The sequence below is a fragment of the Rhodnius prolixus genome, unplaced genomic scaffold (assembly GCF_049639745.1).
Source record: "Rhodnius prolixus isolate KJV_2025 unplaced genomic scaffold, Rpr scaffold_6, whole genome shotgun sequence".
Classification (NCBI taxonomy): domain Eukaryota; kingdom Metazoa; phylum Arthropoda; class Insecta; order Hemiptera; family Reduviidae; genus Rhodnius; species Rhodnius prolixus.
Genome location: NW_027411634.1, coordinates 3,131,470 through 3,158,373, shown reverse-complemented (window position 1 = coordinate 3,158,373; position 26,904 = coordinate 3,131,470). Strand labels below are relative to the sequence as shown.

Below are 26,904 nucleotides of genomic sequence, written 5' to 3'. Positions count from 1 at the left end.
GGCATGAGGCAACAATCATCTGATTGTAACCATAGTATAAACTCCTCTTTGTACGTAACACATCTGTCTACTTTATCAACCACTGTTAAGGGCGCAAATTCATGACAAAACCTTTTTAACATATAATGTGAGACTGGCTTTTCAAGACTTAAAACCTTCCAATCAGATTTCAGAGTTTAAGCCAATGATTTGTCACTGTTATTGTTAAGCTTATCGTATCACTGTTACATATGATTTCAACATAAGTGGTTACATTAAGGTCATATTACAAATTGTTTTGTAACTTTGAACTGTATCAGAATAGAAATAGATATTATTTATTCTATGTTTTCTAAAAGGCTGTTATAATAACTAAAATTTGAGGGTAAAAAAAGATTTTTTATAAAAATAACAACATCTATCTATAAATTGACCAACGAAGCTAATATGTATTGTTGGTTAGTGGATTCGATTTCCCCGGTCTAGGTCTTGGATTTTATTTAATGGTTAAAATGAGAAATTTACAGTAAAGTATGTTAGGCGGTTATAGGCTAGACCCGCAAAGCTTAGATGTATTGTTGGTTAGTGGATTCGATTCCTCTGGTCTAGGTCTTAGATTTTATTTAATGGTTAATATGAGAAATTTACAGTAAAGTATGTTAGGCGGTTATAGGCTAGACCCGCAATGCTTAGATGTATTGTTGGTTAGTGGATTCGATTTCCCCGGTCTAGGTCTTGGATTTTATTTAATGGTTAATATGAGAAATTTACAGTAAAGTATGTTAGGCGGTTATAGGCTAGACCCGCAATGCTAAGATGTTTTGTTGGTTAGTGGATTCGATTCCCCTGTTTTAGATCTTGGATTTTATTTAATGGTTAATATGAGAAATTTACAGTAAAGTACGAGGGTCGTTTGAAAAGCAAAAATAAAAACTACTTAATTTCTTGGGGTAAACCTTTTTTATTTTTCAACATAGTCTCCTTTTAGGCTTATACACTTCGTCCAACGCTGCTCTAGTTTGTTGATCCCTTCCGAATAATAGGATTTGTCCAAGTCTGAAAAATAGCCATTCGTTTCTACAATCACCTTCTCGTTTGAATAAAATCTTTTTCCCGCCAGCCATTTCTTCATATTGGGGGACAAATAGTAGTCCGAGGGAGCCAAGTCTGGAGAATAGGGGGGATGTGAAACGAGTTGGAACCCTATTTCCATTAATTTTGCGACCACAACTGCTGAGGTGTGAGCTGGTGCGTTGTCGTGATGGAAAAGGACTTTTTTGAGGGCCAATCGTGGGCGTTTTTCTTGCAGCTCGGTTTTCAAACGGTCCAATAACGATGAATAATATGCACCTGTAATAGTTTTACCCTTTTCCAGATAGTCGATGAGGATTATTCCTTGAGAATCCCAAAAGACAGTCGCCATAATCTTTCCGGCCGAAGGAACGGTCTTCGCCTTTTTTGGCGCAGATTCCCCCTTGGTAACCCATTGTTTAGATTGTTCTTTGGTCTCAGGAGTGTAGTGATGTATCCATGTTTCATCCACAGTGACGAAACGACGCTTAAAGTCCTGCGGATTCTTCTGGAACAGCTGCAAACCGTCCTTGCAACACTTCACACGATTTCGTTTTTGGTCAAGCGTGAGCAATCGCAGCACCCATCTTGCGGATAGCTTTGTCATGTCCAAATGTTGATGCAAAATATTATGTACCCATTCATTCGAGATGCCCACAGCACTAGCAATCTCACGCACCTTCACTCTTCTGTCATCCATCACCATATCATGGATTTTATCAATGATTTCTGGAGTAGTAACCTCAACAGGGCGTCCAGAACGTTCAGCGTCACTTGTGCCCATATGGCCACTCCGAAAATTTTGAAACCACTTATAAACTGTTCTAATCGAAGGTGCAGAGTCACCATAATGTTTATCAAGCTTCTCTTTAGTCTCCTGAGGCGTTTTGCCTTTCATAAAGTAGTGTTTAATCAACACACGAAATTCTTTTTCGTCCATTTTTTGAAAATCACTCGACTTCCTCGATTCAAATGAATGCTAAACACAAAGAAATAGACCGATCTGGCTGAAACTTGGTGTGTGTTCTTCCAAGAGATGCTACTAACTAAACATAACCTCGATACGCGCCAGTGGTGCTATCTCTCTGACTCTGCACGGACTTTTCAAACGACCCTCGTATGTTAGGCGGTTAGAGGCTAGACCTGCAATGCTAAGATGTATTGTTGGTTAGTAGATTCGATTCCCCTGGTCTAGGCCTTGGATTTTATTTAATGGTTAATAAAAGAAATTTACATTAAAGTATGTTAGGCGGTTATAGGCTAGACCCGCAATGCTAAGATGTATTGTTGGTTAGTTGATTCGATTCCCCTGGTCTAGGCCTTGGATTTTATTTAATGGTTAATAAAAGAAATTTACAGTAAAGTAAGTTTGCTAGTCGCCTCCGTCCACCGACACCTAATTGTAGTTGGAGGTTAAGCCCCGCCTGAAAAAATAGGCGATTACTTTTACTTTCTATAAATTGAGCTGAAATTTTTAAAAGACAGAAGAATAAACATTTTTATGGTCATGGTCACACCTAAAATAACTGGACAAATCTATCTTTTTATTGGTGCAAAGTGTTTCAATAATTGCATCCCATTCTTCTTTGGCATGGGGATGCACTTTTTAAACGGTTAGGCATTGATTGATTGATCAGATTTATTGGTAAAAGTGGTGGTTATTTTTACAAAAAAGATCTTTGATAGCAGTTTTTATAGTTAAATTCTTTTTAATTGGTCTTTTCCACAACTGAACTTTTAAATGAAGCCAGATGTGTTCTATTGGATTCAAATCGGGTACTGAGCCTTGGTATTTGTACCATTTTTTTTGGAGGACTGTTAGAGTAAACATCTCTTTATTAGCAATGCTGTGTTTCGAATCACTAACTTGATAAAATGTAAAATTTAATACGTTTGAAATTTTTCCTTTTCAAATTGCCTTAAAATTTCTTTACAGATTGTATGAGCCATTAGAGGCTCCTATAAAGAGAAAATTTATTCTATCAAAACTTTAACTTAATGAAGTTTAGGTTATAGAAACGTACGTAAATATATTTGGTACTAAAGTGTTAATTTTCTAGGTATCCATTAATTTGAGAAATCTCCCCCAAAATCAAATAAATTTTTCTAAGAAAAATGGCCGAAATTACAGATCTTATTCTTGAAGATCGTCCCGGGTATGACGTTAAACTGCGCCCTGGAGCCTCTTTTTGCCATGATGACGAAGGCAACCCATCTAGGGAGTGACTTCTGTTACAAATTAAGAGAATACATCACTCCTGGGGTATTTCTGAGGTTCCACGATAGGCGAGCTCTTCCCTCTGAGATAAGGAAAAAAAAGGAGGTCATAAAAAAGGAATACTGGATTATTTAATGGAAAACTTTTAAGGAATACGATGAAGGACACTAACTTTTAGAACTTAGAAATGTGTTTGGAGAATCAAAGAAAAGATAGTTAGTAAAAGAGATTCAAATGTGCTGGTGTTGAAGGAAACGAAGAGCTAAGAAACTGGAAATGATAAAGAGGAGGCTGAGGGAGTCTTTTACATCATTTAGGGAATGAGGAATAATTACAGAGGAAGATGAAAATCCATTCATCGAGCAGAAAAGAGGCTATCCTTTACATTTGGAAGAAGCAAGGGAATGCGAAGAAAAAGAGCTGAGGATGTTCACCAAGAGTTGAAGAATAAGACCTAATCTAAGGAGTATAAGAGAAGAATTCTGTATTCTATCGCCAAAGATATCCTCGCGCGCAGAAATATGGATTAACACTGTGTGCAAGAAGTTGAAGTTGTGGAAATGGAATACTGAAGAAGATTACTGATAAAAGACTAGTATGGTTAAAGTTACAAGGAGAGGGAAGTAAAGGAAGCTGTGTGGAGTGGCTAAGAAGGAACTGACCAAGATATGGACACTTCAGCAGAAGAGAGCAAGGATGCTTTACGGATACAGGAATAAGGAAGTGAGCAATGGAGAGGAGGAGCAGAGAGCTAGAGGGTGACTGGCCAGACAGGAATGATTGGAGGCAAAGAGTAATCTGACGGATAGTGCGAACACTGGGCCAAGAAAAAAGTAAGTAGCCACATAAAGTATGTACTTAAATACTTAGAAGTTTGAAAGTAAATGGTTGGAACTGTGTTCCAGAAAAACCGCGCTAGCTAAAAGACGATAAGCGGCGGAAGTGTCAAGTCTAACCGGGAATCACACCAAGTTTGAAACTCCCAATACTTTATCTTTTTTAATTTCTGAGATATCCTTTTAACCAAGTTATAACACAAATCACGCATTCTTGTTGCCAGTATTATCCCGGTAGGGAGAAATGGAATTGCTACTAAACAAAACAGTTTTTGGAATCTGTAGCTGTATCCCAGCCTAACAACATTAGCAACTGTAAAAGTAATTGATACTTTGAGCTTAACTACACAAACTTATCAATTAACACTACTAGAACTTAAACGTAGTATTCAGGGACTTTAAGTTACGTAATACTAAATTGTTTCAAATTTCGTTACAATTAATCTATTAAATAACCAGCATAAATATTTACAAATATCCGAATATTGGATGACGTCATTAGTTAATAATTATGTTCCCACCAATTTTCTATACGTAAACAAAGTGTTTTGGAAAGTTAAATCAAAAATAAAATAATAAAACCTGTTTCGTTGGGCCCCCCACCCCCAAAAATATTAATTTTTTTTTTTTCAGATTGTTATCATCTTCGGCGAAACTGTATCAAGGGCAACACTGCCTTTACTTTCACTCCCGCGGGCAACTCCCGCTCTGAGTAAAAACTTGCCGGGCAATTTTTTAAATTTTTAAATTTTGGGGCTACGTTAAAAGAGTATTGATTAAAAAAATAAAATAAAAAACTTTTTTGTTCTCACTCACACGACTTCCTTTCAATTCCTATTCTCAAGTTTCGAACTCATTAATATTTTTTTTAAGCTTCGAAAGTTTTTGAATCATTATTCAATTCTTATAACTTCAGGCGAAATGTGCCAATGTCCCTTTCACCACAGAAGTACCGGTAGTTGTACGATTTTTTTTGGAATTGAAATCACTCGTACAATAGTTTAAATAAAATTGTAGAAGCCTTTTTTTAAATCGGCACTTCCGGTCAGTTAAATTCCATCAAAAAAGGTGGTAAGTTAGTACTATAAACAATAATAGCACTTTAGAGGAAAGCCTGACTGCTTTCCTCAATAAATTTGCATGAAAAATTATTTCACGTAAAACTTATAGATTTAGGTATGAGAAACTAGCTAGTTTTTTTTTTTTTTAAAGTAGTTATTTTTGAGACTAACTAAAAAATATATCCAGTACAGTTACTTCCGGTTTGAAAAAAAAACCTTATTGCGGCTCTATTTTTGTTGCATAGGTACTAGCAACGAACGGCATCCAGTATTAAGGGTTTTAGTCCAGAACCGGAAACGTACTTTTTGTAGAGAATGTTATTCAGTTTTTTAAAAAAGATTTCCAGCGGAAATGATGTTAGTAATTCTTTTTGTAATTACGTACAGGTACTAAGTGCAGCAATATTAGTTTTTGACAAGTGCAACAACAGGTATATCGTATACCTTACATATTTATATTGTAACTGTGTACAATGTATAGCGAGCAAAATAGAAATGGAACAGGGCAATTATTGTATGAAGATAGTTTAGATATATACGAACCCCATGTATGCAGCAGGGAAAGCTAAGTAATTATGGTCGCCATAATGGCTAGCTTATGTTATATACTGCCCAATACCCTAGGTGATTGTCGTTATGATTGGGAGCTTTAGTTTGTATGATGAGGATTTAAGCGAAATGTACTGGGCCAGGGATATGTTACATATCTCAGTGGGTTGTAATGATTGACACCAGATGTTACAGCATCTATAGAATAGAATAGAATAGAAAATAAATTTATTATCCTGGGACAATTGACCCCTAAGAATAAATACAGGTACAAATAGAGGCCTTAACAGTTTGGCCTGTGATTAAACAGAAAATATACGTAAGTATTTACAAAAAGTGAAAATAAAAATAACAGCAGAAATTAAGGAAATAAATTAAAGGAATTAAAATTTCGGAGGAAGCTGGATAGAAAGGAGATAACTGAATAGACGGGATTTAAAGATGGATAGGGTAGGAGCATGGCGGACAGATGATGGCAAGGAGTTCCAGAGAGAGGTAGCACGTATCAGGAAGGACTTGTCAAAGGATGAGGTACGGTGAGAGTGAATATAGAGATCGGATGAGCGAGATCTGGTATTACGGGAATGGATGGAGGATTTAAACTTAAGGAGTTGAAAAATATAGGAAGGCCTTTGAGACTGGATGACTTGAAAAAGGAAAGAAGCCAAAAAATATTGGCGGCGATAGATCTATAATGATCCAAGGAATACCCCATATACGGGTTGTAATCCATTATTTGCTCTCGCTCACGCCTTCCTTAAAGGGAGCTAGTTACTTTCGCTCTTTCTCTGATGAAACTGCCGCTTTTCTTTCGAAAATTCTATTAAGATCTAAAAAAAAGTCGAAGTATGAAGCAAACGTAAAGAATAATAAAAGTCGAATGTGCTTACCAACCTTAAACGTGTACTTCCGGTGTAAAGCCGAATTCCCAAAAAAACGCACGCGTAATTCCTTTTACATAGCAATTAAGTAGTAGTTAAATAATACAATTTTTACTGACAATACGCGGAAATAATAAAATAATTGCAGTTAATTATTATAATATAACAAATTAATAAATACATAAAAATAAATACATAAATAATAATGTATTTGTGAGAGCAGAGTGGCATTATTTCAAAACTTAGACAAAAAAGAAAAAAAAACCAGTTGGAATAATATATTGACTCAGGAGTAACGTCGTCCAGAACCGGTTTCCAACGGCGAAGACGATCGGCCTGACTTCGACCCAGGCCACTAAACGTTCAAGATTATAGTATACTTTAATATCTAATTGTATTTTTTATTTTCTTATTTCTGTTTTTCTCTGACCGCGGTAAGAGAAAAACTACTATAATCGTGCTAATTTTCAATTTTTAGTTCTCTCAAATTTAGAACGTCAAGGAAGTCGTGAGATTTTTCACAGTGGACTATTTTAGAGACCTCAAAATGAATACTTCCGGTGATAATACAAAAAATAGGATATCTGCAGTTTCTCATAAGTTTTGAGGTTATCTTTAACTGGAAAAAAGGTATTTTACTTAATGATTTGTCAGTACTTATAAGTTTCCTTATGTATCCATCGTAATATATAATAATATATCGTAATATAATGAATAAATATAATAAATGTAGAAAATTAAAATTTGTATCATTTAGGTATTCAGGTAGTTTAGCTTAGGTACAGAGCTTTTTATCAGTTCAGGTTTGATTAATTATTACTCTCTTGGGGGGGTCATGCATTTAAGTACTTGGTACTCCTTGCATTTATCCGTCTCTGGTATCTTGAGTATACAATATACTTTTCGATAATATAATACAACAAACTGAATTACGTAATTATTTAAGGTTGTAAAGCCTGCCTTTCCACCAGGACCTAACTTAGGTATAATAATACGTCTATTAAATCAAAAAAAGGAAGTTTATTAGACTGGAAATGCCTCGACAAGAAGTACCATTTTTTAAAAAAAATAGATTTTTCACTTATTTAAAGTTTCCCACAAAAGAAAACTGTGTGTGTTTTTTTTAAAATAATATTTAATGCAAACACAGTTTAGACGATCATTCTACAGGACGATCATTGGAAACGTTTTTCTTCCCCCAGGGAAATCCCATTAAAGGGCCTTGTGTAGGACAGTAAGGGCGCAGGCTAGGCTGTTCTAAATACTATTTCAGTACTATGTACGGTCCGGCGCCACGGTAACCGAGCGGTTAGAGGCGAGACCTGCGAAGTTAATATGTATTGTTGGTTAGTGGATTCGATTCCTCAGTCTAGGCCTTAACCATTTCATTTAATGGTTAATATGAGAAATTTACAGTAAAGTATGTTAGGCGGTTATAGGCTAGACCCGCAAAGCTAAGATGTATTGTTGGTTAGTGGGTTCGATTTCCGGTCTTAGACCTTGGATTTTATTTAATGGTTAATATGAGAAATTTACAGTAAAGTATGTTAGGCGGTTAAATGCTAGACCCGCAAAGCTAAGATGTATTGTTGGTTAGTGGATTCGATTCCCTGGTCTAGGACGTGGATTTTATTTAATGGTTAATATGAGAAATTTATAGTAAAGTATGTTAGGCGGTTATAGGCTAGACCTGCAAAGCTAAGATGTATTGTTGATTAGTGGATTCGATTCCCTGGTCTAGGACGTGGATTTTATTTAATGGCTAATATGAGAAATTTATAGTAACGTTTGTTTGCTAGTCGACGACCTCTAATTAGGTAGATGGACGTTAAGCCCCGCCTGAAAAAGTAGGCGATTGCTTTACTTTACTTCACTTCTTTTTACTATGTACGGTGCTGTTTCTTAGGTATTATACTTTTAAGAGTTATATGATTTTCTAAAAATACAGAGTTAAAAATGGGAATTCCATTTTCCTGAATGTTCTTCTTTTTGGGGGGGGGGGTTGTGTTTTTACAAGCTAAATAATTACGTGAATTTTCGCCCCCAATTTTCTAAATTTTCATTTTATTTAAAACTTGTAACTCCATAATTATTCAATGTTACGTATCAATTAACCTCAATGAAACAAATAATTGCAAACTTTTGATTAATATTAAAGAAACGATACAAAAAAGTTCCCCATCTATTCCCATCAAACCAACCAACAAGGCTAAAAATCGAAAGGTTTATATCGATTGATCGTTTATTGACAGGAAAGAATCACGTCATCAAATACACAGATAGGTACCATGCGCATATAAATTACAGGTTACGAACTTGGAATTTTAATAACGCTTTAAATATTTATGGACATTTTTTTCCTTTAAAGGAATTAGTCGGCTTCCTTTCGTTGTAGAATCGATTGTTTTATTCAGTAAAAAAAAAAAAAAAAAAAAAAAAAAATGAAGTAACCTCGATACAAAACAAATCTGGTAATCCAGTGTTAAGCGTAATGGATTTAACCAAGGGGAAGATCCCCAGGTTTGAATCCAGGTTAGGCTGTGGTCCCTTAAAATGTTCTCTTACTAGGGGAGGAACTTCCTGTCCGATGATAGACAGTGTTGTCTCTAATGATAGCAGAAAAAGAAAACATTTTAAATAAAAGTTACTGATCCACATTGCGTGGTACTGTAAACACGAAAGTTAGAAAAGTATTACTTCCGTTCAAAGAGTTTTTTTGATTACTATGACACAGTTAGGGTTTTCTCTGGTAGAAAAATCAATAAGTAACCTGTGATTTTTCCTTTTCTGGCAGATTTGGTTCGCTCGCCCACTTTCTGTCTCTCTTACACACACACTCAAAGTACCATTAATTTGTTTCGTACTCAAGGGACTTCCGGTATATAGATCTCAATTGCTGCAAAAAAAAACATTTGTTTGCATATAAAACCGGAATTTCCGTTTAAACCATTATATAACTGCGCCTCCCGCTGGATAGGCAATTCTATTTAAAGCCATTCTATTGGGTTTGTATTGCTTTGTGGTAGTGTACTCGTACTTGTGAAAACAATATGCTGGCGCTACCACACTTAACTTGATATAGCCGTAATATTATCAAAACACTACTTCTATTAATTCGTATTTGGAAAAGCTTACATATAATCTATTTCCTCTTTGGACACGATTCAATGGGAATAATTGGCAAAATACTCGCACTATTTCGTGCGAGACGTTCGCAGGCTATTCTGAGGCAAAAAGAAATGTGTACTTTGAATATAAAATTTAGAACGTCAAGGAAATCGTGGGATTTTTCACAGTAGACTATTTCAGAGACCTCAAAATGAATACTTCCGGTGATAATACAAAAAATAGGATATCTGCAGTTTGCTATAACTTCCTCCTTTGGGCGGAAAACAAGAAAATGTATTAAAAGAAAAGAAAATTAGAGCTGCTATCACGTAAAAAAAAAACTCTTTGTTTTCGAACACTACAACGAACTGGACACACATCCACTGACAATGAATGAAGATAACAATTCTTAGAAAAATCAACATTTTATAGCCCACTTTCTCATCGTATTCCATAAGATAAGGGAGAAACGACTTACTAAGAAAATACTTTTATAGCATCCTGATAAGCTCGACTGAAGTGTTGGGTAAGTTGTTTACAACTATCTTGGGAGGAGCAGCTAAATAAATAAGCCGGCTTTTTTTACTGTGGGATCCCAGCTGCCGGACCACCTGCAGCATTCACTCAACTCTCAGAGAGTCTGCAAAAGAAGCTACATAATATAGGGCAACAATTTGCAAAATTAGTGTACCCAAACTTCTTAGCTCCACAATAATTATAAAAGGCGCCTTTTTTCTGAAGAACAAAGAGTGTACACCTTAGGGAGCCACAATAGATCTTTTAGAGAGCAATGATTTATTCTTGCAGATGATCATTGATGTCACGAAGAGCTTGCTGGAGTTCAGCATTCTTGTCTGAGGGGGGATTGTCTGCTATTGTTTGAGCGTCTAACTCTAGTGCAGAGTGATCTCTAAAATGATTCAGTGGCTGTTGCACGGGCCTACGCTCAACCTGGCAAAAAAAGGGAGAGTTTTCTGCTTGTAAGGGCTAACCCTTTCCGATCTAATTTTATCTAATCTACTCCCTCTACAGAATCTATTTTGCTTATATCTTATCAATTAGCATTTATTTGCTAACCTAACAATCTTTTATTTGACTTAATACAAACCTTTGGAGCGTTTACTGCAGTTTATTAATCAATAATTCCAGATAAAAGTTTGGAAAAAGACCAATTTCAGTGGCACTTTATCACCATTACACTTTGGATTAAATTTTCCCACAAAAGCTGGTATTCACTTTTTTTTAAAGAACGAAAGATAAACAAACAATACAAACATAAAAGAACGCGACAATAAAATGGAGGAGAACTTAATCACAGAATTATCAATTAAAATAAAAAGAAACAGTAAGAAAAAATTCACCACTATGAAACTGATAACAAGAAAGCGAACTGATAAACTAGATGAAAACAGAGAATAAATAAATCAGAGAATAAAATTAGCTGCATTATTATAAATCGAAGGCGTACCTTAGACTGTTCACTGATGACAAAACAGTGCTACCTCTACTAGTCTCTAACGGTTTTAACTCCCTCCCACTTCAACTCCTTAGTTGATCCTTTTTTTTTCCTTTTTATTATTATTTATTTCTTACCTCGAGTCCCCGGACAGACTCACCTTCATATAGTTATCTCTGTCGCTCGTTCTATGGGAGTTAAAGTCGCGGCAAGCGCGTGTTTTGTTTATATTCTCGCTCTACAAAGTAAGCTTTTACACTTCTCTGAACAACTGTACCAATCTCACGATCTATTTATTAAAGTTTTCGATTTTTACTATGAAGTAAAGTAAAACCTATTTTTTTCAGGCGAGCTTTACGTCCAACTACCAAATTAGGTGCCGTGGACGGAGGCGACTAGCAAACATACGTACTTTACTGTAAATTTCTTTTATTAACCATTAAATAAAATCCAAGACCTAGACCCGGGAATCGAATCCACTAACCAACAATACATCTTAGCATTGCGGGTCTAGCCTATAACCGCCAAACATACTTTACTATAAATTTCTCATATACCGTTAAATAAAATGTAAGGCCTTTAGACCAGGGATCGAACCCACTAAACCAGCAATGCATCTTAGCATTGCGGGTCTCGCTTCTAACCGCTCGGCTATCTCGGCGCCTACTATGATGTAAACAAAACAAAAAAAAAATTAAAATATAGTATAGAGCAGAACCGAAAATAACCGTTCGTAAGTCAACAGAATTCGAAAACATGTTTTACTTATATACCTAAACTTAAAAACGGAAAAGCTGCTATATGCGACGTCTTTACTGAATAGATTTTTCCATATTTCAAGTTTTTCTCGCAAACACCTATCTACAACTTGACCGGAAATCAGTTTTTTCCTCCCTGGAAATACTATTATGGATATTCATTTTGGTCAAAAAACAAAATCCAACCAATCAATCTGCTCTGGAATTATGCTCACCTGATTTAAAAACTGCTAATATTTGATTGATTGATGTGATAAATATATAAATATATATCAAACACAACAAATTGATTAATACCAATCCGTCCTTGTAAACACGAAATAATGACAGTCAATTCTAACCTTGAATTGTATTATACTTAAACACTATGCGAACACGTAATCTATTGGGCAGTTTTAATTACCTAGTATATTTTTTTATTATTTTCATTTTAATCAATTCTGATTGTGATATTGTTAGGATTAATAGTTATATAACCTACACTTGTTTAGGTTATACGAAGGTTATTTTATTATTATAATTTTATTTTAAAATATTAACTCATAACGCAATTACAAGATCAGCTTTTATTTTAAGAAAAATAAAAAACTAATTACAAATATCTACCTAGTATGAATATTGGCTCGATTTGCTCACAACGTAATTTAAATGATGCATTTTTTTTTTCTTTAAATTACAATGTTAGAAAGATAGTTGATTAGTATAAAATTTTATATTGTTATACTATCTTATTATGCCTCTTTATTTTAGGATAGCTTGTACATCCAACAAGCAAATTAGGCAGTAGAAGACAAAGGCGACTAACAAACTTACTTTTCTATTAAATTCTTATATTAAACATTAAATAAACTCCAAGACCTAAACCGGCAATCGAATCCACTAACCAACAATACATCTGAGCTTTGCGGGTCTAGCCTATAACCACCTAACATACTTTACTATAAATTTCTCATATTAACCATTCAATGGAATATAAGACCTAGACCAGGGGAATCGAATCTACTAACCAACAATACATCTTAGCTTTGCGGGTCTAGCCTATAACCACCTAACATACTCTACTATAAATTTCTCATATTAACCATTCAATGGAATATAAGACCTAGACCAGGGGAATCGAATCTACTAACCAACAATACATCTTAGCTTTGCGGGTCTAGCCTGTAACCACCTAACACATACTTTACTGTAAACTCATATTAAACATTAAATAAAATCCAAGGGCTAGACTAGTACCGCAATACACCTCAGCTTTGCAGGTCTTGCCTATAACCTCTTGACAAGCTTTCAATTGTCATGTTTACACTCTGAAAGCGAAGCTTCCCCATCTCTATCCCAAAAGTGCCTATATATGTATTTTTCTTGGTGAACGTTACTAATAAAAAAATTTCCCCTACATGCAAGCTAATTATTAAACCAAGTTTTATTGAAAAATCATGCTTTCAAGACCGGAAATCAAACCCAACACATCTTAGCGAGCCACTAACCTAAACCTGCAAAGTTTAAAGACAATTTGTGAGTTCGAATCCTGAGAATAGTAGTTATGCGAGGAATCACACCAGATTTCTTAGCTGTGAACGTCCGGCTTGCTCTAGGTTTTGTGCAGAATTGGATTTTGCTGGAGTTCCAGAATTACTAATGAGCCTATATTTGGCTAATAGGGGTCAAAGACAGTTAAATACATTGCAATAATATAAAAAGAAATTCTGCAATTAAATAGCTATTATTTTAATTAATAATTACCATTTTTTTTACTCTTAAAGAATTATTATTTTAATTTTTTGTTTATTAACATTTGTGATTTTATCATTTCTTAATTTAAAATATAATTATTTTAATGTTTCAATTTCCATACATTTTAGAAGTTATAATTCTCATTTTCACATTACTAATTCCAATTCATTTATCTCTAGTCTCCTTAGTCTCCTCTAATTATGCATTCTTCCATTCTCTTGTGTTTGATAAGAAGCAGTATGTTATGTGGAGTTCGTATCATAATTTCTTTTACCTTCTTTTTTATTCTGTTTTCTTTAGCTTTATTCACAATTTAAGAATACATTTGAATACAATTTAAGAAATATATTCTTGGGAAAATGTCTAAAAGTCTGAGAATGTTCACAAAGGAAAAAATAAACAAAAAATAGTTAGAATTATTGTATTCAATATTTTGCCTCCATTTTACAGCTACTTCCCCGCTATGGGGGGGGGTGTCATTGAGTGGGGGCATACATAAGTGATGAGCTGGAGGCGGCTTTCGGTTTATGAGTCTCTCTCTGTCCTCTGAAGGGAGAAAACCTTTCAAGGTGGTTGCTGCTTTTCAACGTGTTTTTACACTTTCTCTCTTGTTTTATTGGTTTACCCATTCATTCTTGCTGGGCAAGGATGCGTGGGTGAAAATCATGCAGGATAATACATGCTACTCCAAGCTAGAAAGCGCTATAGGTTGGATTAAGACGGGCATCGATGAGCTTTGCGGTTGATACGCTCCCAAAATTTTATTTACCTGTATTTTTTGACAGGACGATTATTTTGATTTTTTTTTTTTGCCGCCTCCAAATCTTGTTAGCTAGACGATTCTAGACCACCTTTATCACTTTATCAAGCTCCAAATGGTGTAGTCACCATGGTAACCTTCCTTGTCCGGAGGCAACTCTCAAGAATTTGATTGGATTTAGCACCTAGGTCGGCTGTAGAAACCCAAATTGGCACCATTCCTTCCACTTATGACTTCTTCTTCTTCTTCTTTCAATGTGTTTCCCTATCCAGGGTTCCTTGCGCCAAGTATCCGTCCTTCTCTATCCTGAGCATCGCTTTCGCATAGACCTCGCGCTATCATTAGTTCCTTTACCTGCGCGAGCCAGCTATTCATAGGCCTTCCACTTCTTTGTCTTGCAACCAGCAGGTTGCCATCAGAGAGTCTTTTTTGGGAGGCGCGTATCGCTCATGCGAAGGACATGTCCAAACCAAAACAGCCTTCTTTCGTCCACCCTATCCAGTATGGTTTTAACCATACTGGATAGGGTGGACTTATGACTTTGATCCTCAAATCATACCTTGCTGATCACTCTATGGAAGTACAACGAATCCCTTTTTCTCCTTTATTGATATATATATATATATCCCTACCCAGACAGGCGGCTCCCCAAAGGAAGTATCCTGACTCCTCTCCTTTACATGATTAACACGATTGACTTCCCACAAAACCCAAACACCTTCATTTCTCGCCAATCTAATCCTGTAGGATAACAGGAACGACCTTTGTAGTATCATTTCAATGTCAAATGCCAACCCTTGGATAGAATAAATAAACACATTGTAATAAAATGTTTAAAACGTGTTTTTACTACAAAAAAAAGAAGCCATTATTCATAGGGAAACATAAAAAGAAGAAGAAGAGAGAGAGAGAGAGAAAACCCAAAGAAGTAATAACAAATTTTCTTCCCCCAACTTAATGTCATGGCGGCGAAATAATAAAAATACATGAAAAAGGAGACAAGAAGTAGCAAGGAACAATAAAAGTTGTTTAAAAAGGTCACAAAAAATGTAGTTCTGTCTGTCTGTCTATACCTGAACTATCTCAACACAAGACATTGTTCTCCGTCTTTTATGATACTTCGTAAAACACTTTGTTTTAAACTTCCTCTTTTTTTTTAGCAAATTACTCCTTTTGTTATCGTCTTATTGCGGTCTTTCTTAAGATTGAGCCAATCCCAGTTGTCTGCTAGACATGAAGCGGATACAATGAAAGCTTTATTTCTTTGATGTTACAGGGCAATCGGCCAGCTTTAAACCAGTTCAAGTAATGTTAAACCATTTTCAATTTTAAATGAATATGAGTTCAAATTAGCCAATGAAACTTAAAATATGGCTGCGAATACGATTTAAGAACGAAAATTTGACGGCATCAAACTGAGATTGATATCTCCTTAATCACTGCTCCTAGGAGTAGATGAAAAGAGATTTGGTATAAGAACGTGCCCTATTGCCAGGATTGGGGTAATACTCAAATTCCACACATCTTCATCTTGCTATAACATAGGCAAAGGAAGTCATCCTCAGAACATCTGGGTAAAATATTCAGGAGGATAGAAGAGTCCAAGGCGTCCTGCGTGCTGTGCAACTTGATGGTGCAGGTTTAACTAACCTTCCAAGAATTGGGCACCCTTTTTTAGAGTAAGGAGTTTTTTGCTGTTGAAGATGCTTTCTTTTATCGGCTGTTGGAGCAGGATAAACCCTCACTTTAGGGAGTATGTGCGTTAAAGCTGTAGGAAAATGGTCTTCTGACGGTTTCTCCTGTTTCCTGCAGGTTTCTAGGAGACTAAGGTTTATCTCCAGACTTAAAGGGTGTTTTAGAATATCTAGGAAAGGCTCGCCAGAAAGATTATCAATGGCTGCTGGCTCCTCTCTCTTTTTAGAAGGTCTCACGCTTATATAATTTTATTTTTATTATCTGAGAACGTCATCATTAGATCATCTAAAAAGAGTTGGGAGGCGCCGGATGCTCGGTGCCCCATGATTCCTCGAGATAGATATCTGGAACTTGAAGGGAAAGTACCCTCTAGCGGACTACCTGCAGAAAGTTTACAGAGCGATGTGTTCGCTACAGGAAGTAGTTATCCCTAACTGTTGACTTCCACTTCTCCCTACTCAAACTTAGAATCCCTATTGGGAGTTGTTTTATCACTTGAGATGTTGCAGGGCACTAGAGATGTACTTAATGGTTTTAATCAAAGGTCGTAGTGCAATGTGCCCGATAATGGAAAGTTAAAAACCTAGGGAGAACGTAATGTTATACTATGAAGTTGTAAATGACGTTTGTTTGTTCAAAACTTACTGAAGAAATTTGACGACATTAATGCAATATAAGCAAGAGTCATTTTTGCAATTCATTTAATTAGTTTCAGAGTGAGATGAAAAAGGGGAGATTCATGATTGAAGACGTCATTTCTCCGCAAACATTCTGAACATTCATGACTTCATTTAATTTATAATTAATTTGTATGAGAATTAGCCAATAATTTCAATTAAATCATTTTTCAAGTTATGCGTCATTACCTTTACGAATTTAAATTATGTAAATCATTTTCTGTTATTACTGAATAAAATTGCAATAATCTGAGCAATGCGCCGACTACGACAATGAAATAATTTTGAATGGAAATATTAAATTATAATAATATATAGAAATCTGATGCGAACACTCTCACGACTTCCAGTCACTCCCATCCTCAATGTTTCTAACTCACAAATTGCCTTTAAACTGAGAATATTCGATTCAAATTTAATTCTTACAATTAGTAAAACCGTACATAATACTGAACTGTAACATTAGAGAGAACTTTACTCTAACTTCTCCCCCGAGAATAGCCATGAATAACGAATTTTAAAAGAACAACAATTGCAGTAAAGCTGCCCAGATTCTAACTCAATATATATTCTATGTTAGTGCAGAATTTCAGGGTTCAATCTTTACATTGAATTGGCATCTTAGAGGTAATCAAGTCTCCTAGGAGATGCTCTTAAATTCACCAGAATGATTCAAGAAAAATGTTGAAGATATCTTCATCATTTTTGATGAATGTTGACATCATTATATCTTGTACAGAAAGCATACTACTACTACTACTTGGCCATCCCAGCCCATGAAGGACCTGGACCTCAGCCACAACAGCTTTCCACCGTTCACGGTACGTAGCAGCCGTTCTCCAACCTTGCAGGCCAATCGCCTCAATATCACCCTCCACGTCCCTTAGCCATCTCTGCCTCGGGGCCTTCTCTCGCGAGAATTGCTCATACAATGCTCTCTTTGGAGCCCTTATATCGTCCATTCGGTGTATGTGTCCCAACCATCGCAGTCTTCCTACTTTTATGCAAGACACAATATCAGGCTCACCAAACAGTTCACAGAAAGCATGGATTTTTATAAATCAACCATTATTATCCAGCTATGGAGAACTAACCAAAATTTTCAAAATTTATGGACTTTAGATTAGATTAGATTATCGGGGTGGGACCTATGGCTCAAGGCAGCCAAAAGAGGCTTATTGTGCCCTCCCCTTTGGATCTAGTAGACGAAACCTGCCCTACTAAAGAGGTTGAAGGCTTTCCCTACTAGTTCTTTTTGCGCTACTATCTCTATTGGTCTCAAAGATCCAATGGTTTTATAGCGCAACCGCTCGACGTGCAACGCAATCAGAACAGCCAGTGAGAGGCCGTTTCCTCCACATCCTGACCCAATCTGCACAACGGTTCCCCGAGCTACTAAGCCCCCACCTTGTACAGATGACTATGTGCCCTATGTGTACTTTGGACTGGTTACAGTATATATTGCTCATGTTCATGTTGTTAGGCTGGGATACCCGCAGGGACGCCAAGTTCCCTGAAGAAGTGACTTATCCACTTCCCCTACGAGGACTTTTATTAATTGTTGCTTCTTTTTTTTGTAGTATATGTTGAAAAGTTTAAGTCTAATAATTAACAGTTTTACGACTTGATAAACTTTAAAAGAAAATCGTTGAACGCCATTTCCGTGAAAATCTTTTTTCCAAAAAAAAAAAAAAAATGGTGACGAAAATCCGTTCAGTTTAGTGTACCATTTTCCAATTTTTGGATAGGAATTTTGAACGCTAAGTTCTTGACAAGTTCCATGGGGAATAATAATGTTTAAGCAGCATGTTTTCAAAATTTAAGCTACAATACATACTCTTTAGTTAACAGACAACAATGTCCATCACAGTGTAAGAAGCTCCTGCTGGGAAATGCAAGGGGTCATCAGCAGCTGGTTTCGAAACCTGCGATCGGTAACCACTGAGAGAGCAAATTCCATCCCTAACACCATGCTAATCTCTAAATAACATTATTTCCGGTTCAGGGGATCTTAAAAAAAGGATATATCCGGTGAGAACTCAATTTAGAAAATTGAACACGATCACATTACTTCCCCTTACTGTTTGCACTTCCTTTACAAATATTTCCTTCTACTAGAAAGTAAAAAAATGTCGTACTATTGAAGTAAATACCTATATATATTTTTGTTTTTCCCTTAACCATTGAAGTAGACTAAAATGAAAAGTAAGGAGGAAGTAAGGTACGATTGGAAGATGGATGGCGGAAGTTGGATAAGCCCAGTTGGTTGGTATAGGAGCCTCTTGGCCGTGAAGATGATAAGTGAGTGGGCCCACTCCGAAGTCCTTGGGCAATCCCACTCGGACCCGGGCTCTCTCTAAACATGGGGCCATTCTCTCCCTATCCCCACCTACCTGGGTTTTTATTTCTTCATCCCATCATATTCCCTCTTTTCTGCTGATTCTATTTCCTAAACTTCTATTCTCTTATATTTCTTGTATTTATTATCATACTTTAAAGATACTTCAGGTAATGTCTGACGTTCTTCTATTGTAATATTTATTCATTTATTACGACAATAAACTATACTTTGAGACCAAAAGCGATTGAACTTCCTGGTAAAGACAATAATAAAAATTGATAAACTTTGTACAGACTTGGAATTTTTACTACATATACAGGGTGACCAGAGTTATATGTTCCACCCACTTTTTTTTTAACGGCGGGATATTTCGAAAAAATAAAAAACACGTATTTAATCATTTTTGGTCTAGGTTTATTTTCAGTGATTGACCCATTTTTTTAAAGCCCTGTGTCTCGAGATACAGCATCCAACTTTTGTTTTTCAAATGGAACGTTATATTTTTTGTTGCATATTTTTATAGTATTTGAGCTCCTAAGAAGAACAAAAAAACATTTTTAGAAATCGGTTAGGTTTTTCAAAAGTTATGGTAATTTAAAATATGAAAAACAAATTTCAGTTTATTGTCAAAATTGCGCTATTTTTTTTTAAAGATTCTATTCAAACTGGGCACAATCAACGGATAGGCAAGCCAAAACTCTGGACTTCCACGCTTTGATTGTAGCAGCACTTATGGTGGCGAAGTCAAGATCTAGGCAGGCTAGAGTTATTCAACGTTTCAGATCATCGACTGAAGCCACGAGATTAAGGTTACTGAACACTTTATTTTTTAGATATCCCCACAAAAAATAGTCCATTGGGGTTAAGTCCGGAGATCGAGGTGGCCATTGGATGGGACAATGGGTCTCTAAGCACTTTTCCTGGAAATTTCTGTCCAGGTAACCTGGAACCACTCTCGCATTATGTGCCGGGCAACCATCTTTTTGAAAATACATATCTAGCCGACGTTGTATGTAAACGAACATCTACAAGCAGAACTGGCAAAATGTCTCTTAAAAAATCAATCAATCAATCAATGTATTTATTGCTTTTTAAATACAAAACTTATAAGCAAGGAGTGGGATTTCAAACAAAATACAGGTTTACAAAAGCTACAAGATTGGGTAATTAAATATAAAGAAAAAACACGTTAGTTCAAAATTAAATTACAACCAAAAAATTAAAAAGAAAAACTTGGAAATAAAAGATCATCCTACTAAAAATAAATAAATAAGCAAATAAATAAATAAACAAAATAAAATAAATAAATACAAAATAATAATAAAAACCAAAATATCAAATAAAGAATACATTAATCAATTAAATAAAGCAGAATACTTTCCAGTAATATTAATATTTATCTACATTAATCCCTTCTTTCTCTTTTTTCCTTTTCCCCTCACTTCCTCCCCTCTCTTTTTCCTTTTTTCTCCCTTTCTTCCCTTTTTCTTCTTCACTCTCATTTATTCTTTTATTTATTCCCTCCTTCTATTCAAATTATGTTATTCCTTTAATTATCCATTCTTTGTTTTTCATAATTTGTTATTTAAAGATTTATTGGAATACTTGATCCGCCCTTTATTTTTAAACCGTTATTGAAGTACCAATATATATTATTTATCTTTTCTAAATTCATCTCAGAAATAAGATTTTCCAAATTTTCACCCTCAGTGAAAAAAATTAGGTAATTAGAAATAAACCTTTTTCTAATATCAGTCAAAGCGGAGCATTTAAAAAGAAAGTGGAGCAGAGTATCTGATTGCTGGGATCGGCATAACGTGCAGATATTATCATGCGAGAACGAATATCGCATGTCTCCACAAACAACTACACAGTGTTTATAATGGGTTAACCTGATCTGGCTTATCAGTCTGATTTTGTTTATATGACATTTAAGACCTAAATAATTTTCACGATTGCCCCAAGAAGAGATATTTCTGTACCACCAATTATAAGATGAGTGCAAAACAAAGTCTATATCTTCGCTGACTAAATGGTTTGCTAACTTAGACAAGATATCATTTTTCGAGCTTTTGAAGACGTCAGGATCTTGTTTCGCCCAAATGTCGTCAGCGCCAAGTAAACAAAAGTATTTGTTAAGTTCTGAGGTCCAGTTAAAGGGCATTGAGGAATCATTAATAAAATCTAATAACCGCAGATAACACATTCGCGGAAGTCTGTTGCCAGGCATCGACAAAAGCTTGCACCACCAATTAACCATTTTTTTAAATACTTTATATTGTAGTTTTAGCCGTCCAGTTTCTAATCTTATGAACGCATTTGGAGTACTAACTGGGAGTCTCAGAAGTTTCTTGAAAAACCCCGTCTGGCATCGTTCCACTACCGCCAGACACTGGCCACCCCAGATCTCTGACTGGTATAAGAGAACACTTTCAGCCAGGGTATCAAATAAATACTCTTTACTGGACCATTCATCCGATTTAGAAACCCTCAACAATTTTAGCACCGTAGAATTAGCAGCAGTACTTTTAGCCAAAAAATTATTCCCAGCATTAGAAAACTTTCCAGAAGAGAAAAAAGGCACCCCAAGGTAATTAACTGAGTTAACCACATTAATTTTATTATTTTTATAATAAAAAGACGGAAACTTGGAGATCCTACCTCCTTTATGAAATGGAACAATTACGGTTTTTTCAGGATTGACAGCAAGTGATTTCGATGTACAATATTTTTCCAAAATGCGTAAACATGACTGGGCTTCATGCCAAGAAGAAGCTAAGACTGTCATGTCATCCGCATATAAGATCATAATCAGATCTTTGAACTTATTAATATTGACACCGCGAGCCCCATTGTCAGTAAAATAATCAATTATATCCGAGATAAAAAGTGTAAATAAAAGTGGACTCAAGATTTCACCCTGCAGGACCCCTTGGGTAACGGGAATTTCATTAGAAGAAGCAGAGGTCTCTCCGGAAATAACAAAGGAAGCCATTGAGTACATATTGGAGAGTATTCTTATTACTTTTGCGCTGACACCAATCTGAGCTAATCTTAACCAGAGCTTGGTATGATCTACAGAATCAAAAGCACGCTTCAGATCAATAAATATACCAAACACTTTCCTTTTCTTCAATCTCAATTGTATATTTACAGCTGCCATTAGACAGAAAACAGCATCTGTACAACCTCTGCCTTTTCGGAAACCCATTTGTTCCTCCGGAACGAGACCACTAGCTTCTGCCCAACTCAAAAGCCTATTATAAATTATAGATGTAAATATTTTAGTGATGGTATTAAATATTGCAATTCCTCGGTAGTTGTTAGGATCTGAACGAACACCTTTTTTAAAAAGTAACTGCAGTTTAATTTTACCCCAGGAGGGTGGCATAGTTTCATGTGTCCAAATACTATTAAACAAATTTAGTAAATAGGCCGTCCAATTGGGGGGTAAGGCTTTAAAGCATTCGTTAGGGATCATGTCCGTGCCAGAGGCTTTATTTAGTTTAGAATTACTAATACTAGAAAGTAACTCCTCGAGAGTAATATCACCATCTAACTCATAAACAAAATTACTAATGAAAACAAAGTCATTGTGTACTGGTGGTGGGAGAATTTTGCGATAAAAATCTTCCCAATCTGCAACAGAGATAGGACATTTCTGTTGAGGTTTGAACTGAAGGCGCCTTATACAATCCCAGAACTGCGACGGATTTTTAACATTACCAATAGATTCCTTTATATGATTATAATAAGCGTCTTTACTAAATTTAACCAAAGCCTTGTACTCCTTTTTCCTAATAATGTACTTATTTAACGAATCCTGCCGAAAGTTGTCTTTTCTACACACGTTAAAAGAACTACGTACTTCGCGTTTTAATACAACACAGTCCTTAGAAAACCATGGTTTGTGCATTTTTCTCGGCCCGCCGGAATATTTTTGTTTCAATAAGTTGATATTAACTAGACTATTTCGGACTGTAGAAATAAAATTATCATTAAGAATTATCGGAGATTCGTTAGAGAGATAAACATTTTCTGATAATTCAATAAAAGAACCGAAAGATGAACTATTAAAAACCTTTTTATTGAAAAGCCAACGACATCTGGGATTCTGAACAACTAACAAGGGAGCAAGATGGCCAATGTCAGACAGCGACAGGGTGATGGAGCAAGAAAGGTGGTCGGATAAATCAGAAATGTTTTTAATTTGGAAATTACTTACCGGAAAAGAAAAGCCAAAAGAAAGCCAGACCAGGTCAACGGTGCTACATCCCTGTTCCCCAATGAAAGTGAAACTTCCAGGAAAATCTAAACACGCTCTGCCATTACACACCAACATACCCAGGGACTCCATAAGCTCCACCAACTTTTTCCCTCTGTTGTTAACTGTTTGGTCTAAAGAAACTCTATGGCCCCACAACTCATCGCCTAAAGGAATACAATTATCTAATTGATTTAAGGCCCCGATTCGAGAGTTGAAATCACCCCCAATTATTACATCAACATCACTATACATAGAGATTACATTAAACAACTCTTTATAAAACAGCTCACATATCACATCTTTTTCACTACCAGGTTGCCAGTAAACTAGACCGACGATTAGTTGAGAATGTTGAAACTTGAGTAACAAACAGAGGAACCAGCTCTTAGAGACCAATACCTCTATAAGTGACGTGACGCCCTTCCTGACGAACACCGCCAGACCACCGCTAGCTCTCCCTAAACTGTGAATTTTGACGGCCTCCCTGTGATGGCAGACATAATTTTCCAGGAAAGTCGGTGGACAAAGAGTACTATTTGTATGGATCCATGTTTCATTTAGACAAATAATTTCATGATTCACCAGTTCATCAATATCTTTTGGGCATAGACTAAACAGAGTGCTAAAGCCGTGCACATTCCAGAAGACAATCTTAATTTTATTTTTAGAAACTATGTTATCAGAGCGAACAGAGGATAAAAGGTTTGAAGAATTCGCAGTGGTCGGAGGGGATGAATTTGGTAAGTGAGACGAAATTAACTGCTATTCCGGACTAGACTCCACTTTCTTCTTTTTTGACGGGTGTGTGTTTGTCTTACTGCAGGTCGGAGTTTGAATGAGCCATTTTCTCAGCGATTCAGTGTCCTTATCCGGTTTTTTTTCTTCGTTCTTTCCTTTCGTCTTTCCAACTTCATCTCGTTTTTTCATCTTCTTAACTTTCCGTCCAGGATTTCTTCTTAACTTCCCACGCTCCTCTGACTCACTTCCGCTAGATGAAAGCTTTAATTTTTTGAGATTTTTCAACTGGTCCAATGTAAACTCTTTGCCACCAATAACCAATTTGTCGAACTTGAAAGTGCATTTCAGACCAGACTCAATGGCGTCTTTCCTATATGGTAATAACTGTTTTCTAATGCTTCTAATTTCCGGTGAAAAATCGTCAGAAAGGCTTAATACAGTACCGGTTAATTTTTTCGAGGCCTTTAAAACTTCTCTCTTTCTCGAGAAAGAATTTAATGTTATCAGAATCGGTCGAGAACTATGCGGGGCACGAGAACCGAGGCGTTTCAACCATTTAATCTCTGATTTTGCTATATCTGTCCCTAAGTTGTTACGGAACACGTCCATAACTTACTTTTCAAGTTCTTCATAATATTCATTTACTATTTCAGGGACATTATATAGTAATACATTGTTCCTACGTTGCACCTGAGAGGGGATTTTATTCTCTACCTTAGTCATGCGATCCTCCAAATTGATCACTTTTTCCTCCACAAGTTGAAGCTTATTAGTTAAAGGCAAAAGAGAAGAATTTACCACCTCAACAACCTCAGCTTTTGTACTATCTATTTTTTGTTCCAGAGTAGCGAATCGACAGTCCATTACCTCTAACTTTGCCATAATTTTCTCTAATTTCTCGGCCATACCATCCTTTAAATCAGTCATAATTACTAATTATACTTCCAAAGAGTTAGAGATTCGAAATAGAACTAAGTGCAAAATAAAAACAATGTAAAAATAAGCAGTCTTTCTTGTAGTATTGAGAGAAGCTTATGTTTAAAGTCCGAGCCAGTTCAAAGCCCGGTAAACACGGTGACGTAGAGGGACGAGCCCCTGTTCAGCTGATTGACAACAAGAATCTCTCTTATCTTCGATGACGTTCGTCTCCCACTCAGCTATGAGTCATACAAACTTACCTAGACTTGTGAATACCGGACTGTGCACCTTTAACTTTAGGAATTCTTTTCACAGTTACTGCTCGATGAAAAATTTTAAAATTTTTCACAAAAACTGACAACACAACGAACACAAAATATGACAATTTGTAGCACAAAAAACTGTCTAGAACTCGATAAACTGGTCACTTTATACGGACACGAAGTGAACAGGTAAATAGTGCAATCCCCACTCATGTCTCTTAAAAAAAAGTTGGATACCTTTCACCAGATATGTTCTCTCTGTAGAAGTATGGGCCGATTGGTTGATTTCCTAAAACTCCACACCAAACGTTTGTAGAAAAAACAACTTGAACGTCGAATAACTCTAGCCTGCCTAGATCTTGACTTCGCCTTGTAATTTGAAAAAATTATCAAGATTGTTTTGATTAAAAAAGATCAAAAAATCGGAAGCTGTAGATAGCTACTTTAGCAACATTTTCTTCTATATTTAACTGCCAATACTTTAAACCGGAAATAAACTTACAGAGCTATAAATTGGTTGACGAAAGATGTAGGAAAAAGCAATGCTATCAAAAAGAATTCTGAGATATGAACATTTACGTAGATAGAAAAAAGAAAAGAAAAAGATTTCAGAATGAGAACATCTGTTTGGGTGCTCATAAAAGCCGATGGTGGAGGGGGCAAACCACCAGGAACTGAGAAGATCAGAGGGAACAAACCTGGAGGCACCTGGAGCCATTGCTTGCTAATAAACATATCACTCCAGTCCCGGATAACCTGTCCGACCACTTTGCTACCTTCTCCAGCCAGCCACTCCAGTTGGATTATTGCTGCTCTTACGAAACCGTTCTGATCCTGGCCTTTATGTACATAATCCCTTATCAATATTTACATCAATATTACATTATTACAGCTGCTTTCCTTTTTTGTTCAACTCCTCCATTAAATTCCTTTATTAAAATAACCGGATGTATACTATTTTTACAACTTCATTAATTTTTTTTGTTTTTGTTTTTTGTATTATTGATTTAATATTATCTTTATCCCCGGGATTAATGCCTTCATTTAACGTGAACACTAAAAAGATTTCCTGCAATCCTGCGTAATCAATTCTTTTTGAAACTTGGAACTTTTACTAAACAGCTGTTAACTTCAATATTCTGTCAGGAAGAAGATGAACAACAGTACTTTTGCATCGTATTGTGCCGATTTAACCAGTTAAGCGTGGAATTTAGTTTTTAAAAAAAAAACCACAGTGTGCGTAATTAAATTCAGACAATGACATGTATACATGTCGAACGTAGCAGGGCAAAAACAACCAAAAGTTTACAACGTCATAATAGACATAATAGCAATCTCTCTATGGCTTGAGATTACCAGCAGCATTCTGAGCTCATTCAAAATCTTGCACCACTTCACGGTAAGCATTGCTCTTAGTTAACTAGAGACGACGCAAGAGCTTTAAGAAGGAAGAAAAGAGCTTTGAATCCTGTGCAAAATGAAATCATGCTCGTACTGAGGTCTGAACCTCCTATCTAAGGTAAAAAACGGCATTGCACAAGGGTTGAGAGCTTCTATTTGTGTGCGTAATTCCCCACTCTCTAATGCGAAGACC

General features: G+C 35.9%; 1 protein-coding gene across 2 annotated transcripts in view; it reads right to left on the bottom strand.

Moving 5' to 3' along the window:
• The window catches only part of wake (ankyrin repeat and fibronectin type III domain containing protein wide awake), a 532,593-nt gene that overhangs the window by 271,082 nt on the left and 234,607 nt on the right, over positions 1–26,904 (bottom strand). The window contains exon 1 of one of the 2 annotated variants that reach the window (XM_074139720.1): positions 10,812–11,187. The exons of the other annotated variant lie outside the window; for it this stretch is intronic. The gene's annotated coding sequence lies outside the window, so the exon portion shown is untranslated. Of the gene's footprint in view, positions 1–10,811; positions 11,188–26,904 lie in introns of those variants that run through there. 2 annotated transcript variants of the gene reach the window in all.